The 5,690-nt window shown below is 44.2% G+C and overlaps 1 long non-coding RNA gene across 1 annotated transcript; it reads left to right on the top strand.

Moving 5' to 3' along the window:
* Positions 1-2,496: 2,496 nt before the first annotated feature.
* Positions 2,497-5,057, top strand: LOC135304128 (uncharacterized). Its single transcript, XR_010365570.1, has 4 exons — positions 2,497-2,880; positions 3,078-3,176; positions 4,572-4,651; positions 4,809-5,057. It is a non-coding gene; the product is annotated as an uncharacterized LOC135304128 (long non-coding RNA).
* Positions 5,058-5,690: the final 633 nt, after the last annotated feature.

The raw sequence follows: 5,690 nt of genomic DNA, 5'->3' as shown, positions 1-5,690 counted from the left end.
TAAGAATTTCTCCCCAATATTCCATCTAACCCTGCCCTCGGGCAGTGGGAAGCCATTCCCTGTGTCCTTTCCCTCTAGCCCATTTTAAACTGTTTATTTGTATTGATTGTTTCTTGTCTGTGTTAATCACATAATGCTGATTCCTTGCATAGAGCACATTTTCTGTGCAAAGAAAGCAAGCAAGAAAATGTAATCCTGTCTAAAATTTGCAAGTGAAAGGGCAATAAGGGTTTTGGAGAGTATTAAAACATTTCATATGATATTTGGCAGCTGAAGGCATACAAATTCCTAAATCTTTCTGAATTAGTAGTGATTAGTAAATATTATACATGCATTTCTAGGGTTTTTGCCTTTTCTTTTAAGCCACTTCTGTGTTCTGACAACACAAATGGAAATTGTGGCAGTTGTGACTGGAATGCTGATAACTGAAGCAGGCTCTTACAGGCATTGGCTTTTTGGGATTCATTAGCTGGCTTTGCTTGAGCTGTATAATATCATTACTATTACATTTATATTTACACAATTAATCTGCTTTGCTTTTGACAAGACAACAGAATTTCTGACGTATTTATTTTTTTGCTCCTTTGCTTGTTATTTCTTGGCAATGGAATAAAATCTGCCTGTGGAGTAAACCCTTTCCTTCTAATAGGAGGTTCTGCTCAAAACATCTAAATTTTTGTTATTTCATGTATTCCCTCCTCCTCCTCCTCCTCCCCTCCTTGCTGGACTTTTTGATAATAGATTCTTGGGGTTTTTTTCTATTGGTTCTTAGGAAAACTATTGAAAAGGAAGTCAACAATAGTAATCAAACTGAATTATAGCAAAGCTCTGGCTTTCAGCTCACAATTGCTACAGAAATTGGGCCCAATTCATTATAAACTATAGGCACATAAAAGTCAAATTTCCTTTCCTTTATTTGGCTGGTTACTTGATGTTTTCTTTCTTACAGGTTCTTTTTTGCAGGAAAATTTAACAGCCAAGTGCTGTCTGCCTACAAGGGAGAGCCCATTGCCCTTCACTTTGGGAGAAACTAGTAGGAAGTGTTTCCTTCACTTAAAATCTTAGGTGTTTTTAATTTTACTTTTCTTTTTTTTCCCACTTAGCACTCTGCACCAACAGCTGTGCCTTTTACTGCCTCTCACAGCCACATTTCTAGTGCTGCTGCTGCTCTGTGCCTGCATTTGCGCTTCTTAAGGAAAAAAGCGCTGGAGGCTGCTTCCAACATTTTTATTGAATCCCTACATTTCTTCTGTGCACACCTCTGCTCCTGGCTCATGGAATCACAGGACCTCCAGTCCTGGAAGGGATTCTCAAGCACCACTGAGTCCAATTTCTGGCTCAGGACACCCCAGCAATCCCAGCCTGTGTATCCCTGGGAGCGTTGTCCAAACTCTCCTGGAGCTCTGGCAGCCTTGGGGCTGTGCCCATTCCCTGGGGAGCCTGGGCAGTGCCAGCACCCTCTGGGGAAGAACCTTTCCCTGATCTCCAGCCTGACCCTGCCCTGGCCCAGCTCCAGGCACTCCCTGGGTCCTGTCCCTGTCCCAGGGAGCAGAGATTGGAGCTGTCCTGTGCTGCCCCAAAGGTGGGGATGCCAAAGGTGTCCCTGCAGGAAGCGTAGCCCAAAGGAAGCCGTGCTCTTCACAAAGAGCTCAGCAGAGACTTTGGTAAGGAGCAGGCCAGAAGGCAGAAAGGAGAGGAAAAAAAATCCAACAAAGCAGAAGGTGCTGGGCACTGCTCAGGCTCCCCAGGGAATGGGCACAGCCCCAAGGCTGCCAGATCTCCAGGAGAGTTTGGACAACGCTCCCAGGGATGCACAGGGTGGGATTGTTGGGCTGTCTGGGCAGGGACAGGGGTTGGACTGGATGATCCTGTGGGTCCCTTCCAGCTCAGGTTGTTCTGGGATTCTGTGGTTCTATCCCAGCAGAGGCTGTTTGCCAACAAACATTCCCTGCTGGAGTTTTTGCACTTGCAATTCTGTCCCAAGGGCAGGCCCAGAGAGATCCTCTGCTGACATCCTGGAGGGCACCTAGGGTTAAAATTAAGGTAGATTTGTAGCCACTGTATTGCCAATAATGACTTTCCAGAATCACAGAGTGCTTTGGGCTCAATGGGACCTCAAAGATCATCCAGACCAGAGAAGCTGTGGCTGCCCCATCCCTGCAAGTGTCCAAGGCCAGCTTGGAGCAACCTGGGCTAGTGGAAGGTGTCCCTGCCATGGCAGGGGGTGGCACTGAGTGATCTTCAAGGTCTTTTCCAACCCAAACCATTCCATGACTCTGGTTCTGTTCTTTCTCACAAGCTGTGTGCCACGTTAAAGCAGGGACTTTCCACAACAGAAGTGTTTAAATTAAAAGCTGAGGTGGTGCTTCAGAGCCATCAGTGGAGCTATCTGGAAGGACAGGGCTGGGATTGGGGGGAATAAGGCAGCACTGGAAGCACCACTGCTTCCTTTGGGTCCAGGATTTCCCTCCGAATTCCAAAACATCTCACCCTGCAGTGCACTGTGCCTGTCTATGGGAGGAAAAGATGAAACTGATCCCTGAGAATGGTAATCAGCCAAATTCGTGTTTTGGAGGGAAAAAGGAAGCTCTTGCTGATAAGAAAATGTCTCTTTGATTCTAATCCCTTTCACCTGTTGAACAATTATTGATGACTTTCATTACGGGGCTTTGTTGGCGGTGCTATGAAAGGAGAATAATCAGTGCTGCATTAAGGTACATGTAAAAAGCCTGTCTCTATTTGCATGGTAATGAAGTACTACCTAAGGTGTTAGAAGGAGAATCAATAGGCTAATGAGATTTTATGCAAACAATCTCAAGTAACAACCTGGGCTCACCCTTAGATAAAAGGATTTGTTTGAAATAGGAAAATACTTATAAGGTGGGTTTTCTTTCTTTAAAAAAAAAAAGTGTTTTTATAGCAGTGCAAATTGAAACTTGAAAAAATAGCTGTTTTTTTAAGTATTACAGAAAATAATTCCAATCTATCTGGATGCTGTAGAAATAATGGCCTAATCAGGCTCATTCTTATAAAGTCCTGTGTATCAGTTTCATTCTTTTTTTCTTGTTGATATTTAGCCTTGAGGATGAAGGGTGTAGAAGTCCACAGCTGAAGGCAAACCATCCTGTCTGGAATAAAAAATAAAATACTAAATATTACTGCCTACAGCTCCTCAGGTAACACCCACTGACTGTGCACTGGGGGTAGGCAATTTTTTAAGAAAAGAACTGACAATTTGGGGACAGTGCTTTGAGGTAGACATCTCAGTATTCTGGAAAAATGTGCAGATTTGCTTTTTTAGCTTTCTATTGGTGCCTTGATTTTTTTCAATTTTAATTACAATTGATTTTTGGTATCATTTAAGCACAACATTGTTGTAGAAAACACATTTTTCAGCTGGACTGTCGGGCTGAAAATTGAGATTTGCTGCAGATTTTGGTAGGAAAAGGGAGATGAGCTCTGTGTTTTCTTAGAGAGAGACAGAGAAAGCTGCAGGGAACTACTGTGCCCAAATCCCCTCTGGGTTAGCCTGGCTATGCCTGGGAAAAATCTGGGAAAAACTTGCTTTTTATGCATTTAAGGTGCTGTGTAATAAGGTACAGAAATATGGGTTCGCCTGTGTGAGGCCATGTAAAACCTCACTAAGTGTGATTTATCCACCACACACAAAAAATACAAATTGCAAATTCTCCTGGTTTATTACAAAGACATAGGAAAAGCAGAGGCACCATCAGGAACCTCAGGCAAAACCAAAAGAAAATTTAGTAAAGACAGAACTAAGTTATTCTCTTTTTCCTATTTTCCCAGGTAGCTTAAGCATGAGAAAGAAAACCACATTTTTATCCAGAAATCTGCCTTCCCACCAAAAATTCTTGTTCTCTTTTTGCAAGAAATAAGAGTTTCCTGTATTTTCCCCAGTGTTCCTGACTGGGTTTGTCTCCACCAGGCAGTGCAGGAGGTGTCAGTCCCCAGCCAGGGACAAACTCGGATGGACTGTCATGAAAAGGACAGGGAGCAGAGGAAGGCTTCCTGTATCCTTAAGGATGCATTTTTCCTGCCCGCTTCTCCTGCTGCTCCGTTCCCAATGGCACTGGGAATGCCCAGGTCTGACATGGCCCAGGTCTTCTCCAGCCTGTGCTGTGAGGCCCCTGCTGTTCCCAAGAGTTGGGTTTTTTTTTGTTTCCATGACTGCTCAAATCTGAGTGGAGGGAAATAGCCAAGTTATCTTCAGAATCCCAAAATGGTTTGGGTGGGAAGGGGCCTTAAATGTCGTGTTCCACCTCTGCCATGGGCTAGAACATCTTGCACTAGGTTGTTCCAAGCCCTGTCCAACCTGGCCTTGGACACTTCCAGGGATCCAGGGGCAGCCACGGCTTCTCTGGGCACCCTGTGCCAGGGCCTGCCACCCTCCCAGGAAGAATTCTTTCCCAATATCCCATCTAACCCTGCCCTCTGTCAGTGGGAAGCCATTCCCCCCATCCTGTCAGTCCAGCCCTTGTCCCAAGTCCCTCTCCAGCTCTTCAGGCACTGGAAGTTCTCATAAGGTCTTACCAGACCCTTCTCTTCTCCAGGCTGAACAATTCCAGTTGTCGCAGCCTTTCCTCACAGGAGAGGTGTTCCATCCCTCAGCTCATCTTTTGCTAAAGAGCAGGTAAATGGAATGAATTTCCACAAAAATAAAATTATTTCTTGCTAAAAATGCCAAGGAATCTGGTTCCCTATAAGAATAAATGGAAATGTATCCTTTCTCAGTTATCACTTCCTTATTGTATTTTTAATTTTTACTTTTGCTTTCTGATGAAACCAAGCTCCCTAAGATGTGGCCAAAGCAGCATTTCATGGCAGAGCACTTGTGAAATGCCCCACAGCAAGATGAGTCTACTTTGAATTTCCTTGGGATGCTGCCAAGATGATCTTCAAGAGGGAACAAGTGACAGGAGTGCTCCTTGAGGGGAGTGGTGCTTCATTCCACTGGGAAACTGCAGGCTGTGTTTGGGAGAGAGGTTTGAACAACCCTAGCAGCTTTTGGGTAATAGCTGTGGGTTGTGTTTTTTTTTTTTTTTTTAAATTTTTTTTGGGTTTTTTTTGCTGTGGGGAAGAGAAAGGCAAAGCTGAGGTTTTGCAATACAGCATTTCCAAGCTGTTGTCTCACTCTGGGTGTTGTCTGACTGAGTTCTTTTCAGTCCCTTCCCTTCTTGCACACCTGCAGATTGCAGAGCTGGTGAGAGCTGTGCAGTGTGAGCACAGAAATGCTGCCCTGACAGGAGATGTCTCCTTCCAAGAGCTTTCCAGCTCTAAACCCTACACTTTTGAGAACAAAAGGCGGGGTATCTGAGTTTTGTGTGCTGGAGCTGATGAATATTGGCAGGGACACATTCCCATGTCCCTGTTGTCTGCAGAACTGCATTTTCCTGACTCTCTGGGATAATGGTGGGGTGCTGATGCTTTTTTTATTTGGGCTTTTTAGCTGAAATCTGAGTAAAATTGGAGAGAAAGCAGATGGGAGGGAAGAAGAGATTTTTTCCTGGCATGTTGTTTTTCCATCAGCTCTCTCCACAGTTTTGTTTACTGAAAACAATATAAGTTTTCCATTATGTATTTACTGGATTTTTAATTGAAAGGATCATTATTAAAAACCCCTGACAAGCTAAATTAGGCTCTCTGCTTCGGTTTTAACCAGTCTGATGAGA

Source organism: Passer domesticus, chromosome 7 (assembly GCF_036417665.1).
Source record: "Passer domesticus isolate bPasDom1 chromosome 7, bPasDom1.hap1, whole genome shotgun sequence".
NCBI lineage: Eukaryota > Metazoa > Chordata > Aves > Passeriformes > Passeridae > Passer > Passer domesticus.
This window is presented reverse-complemented; position numbering and strand designations above follow the sequence as displayed.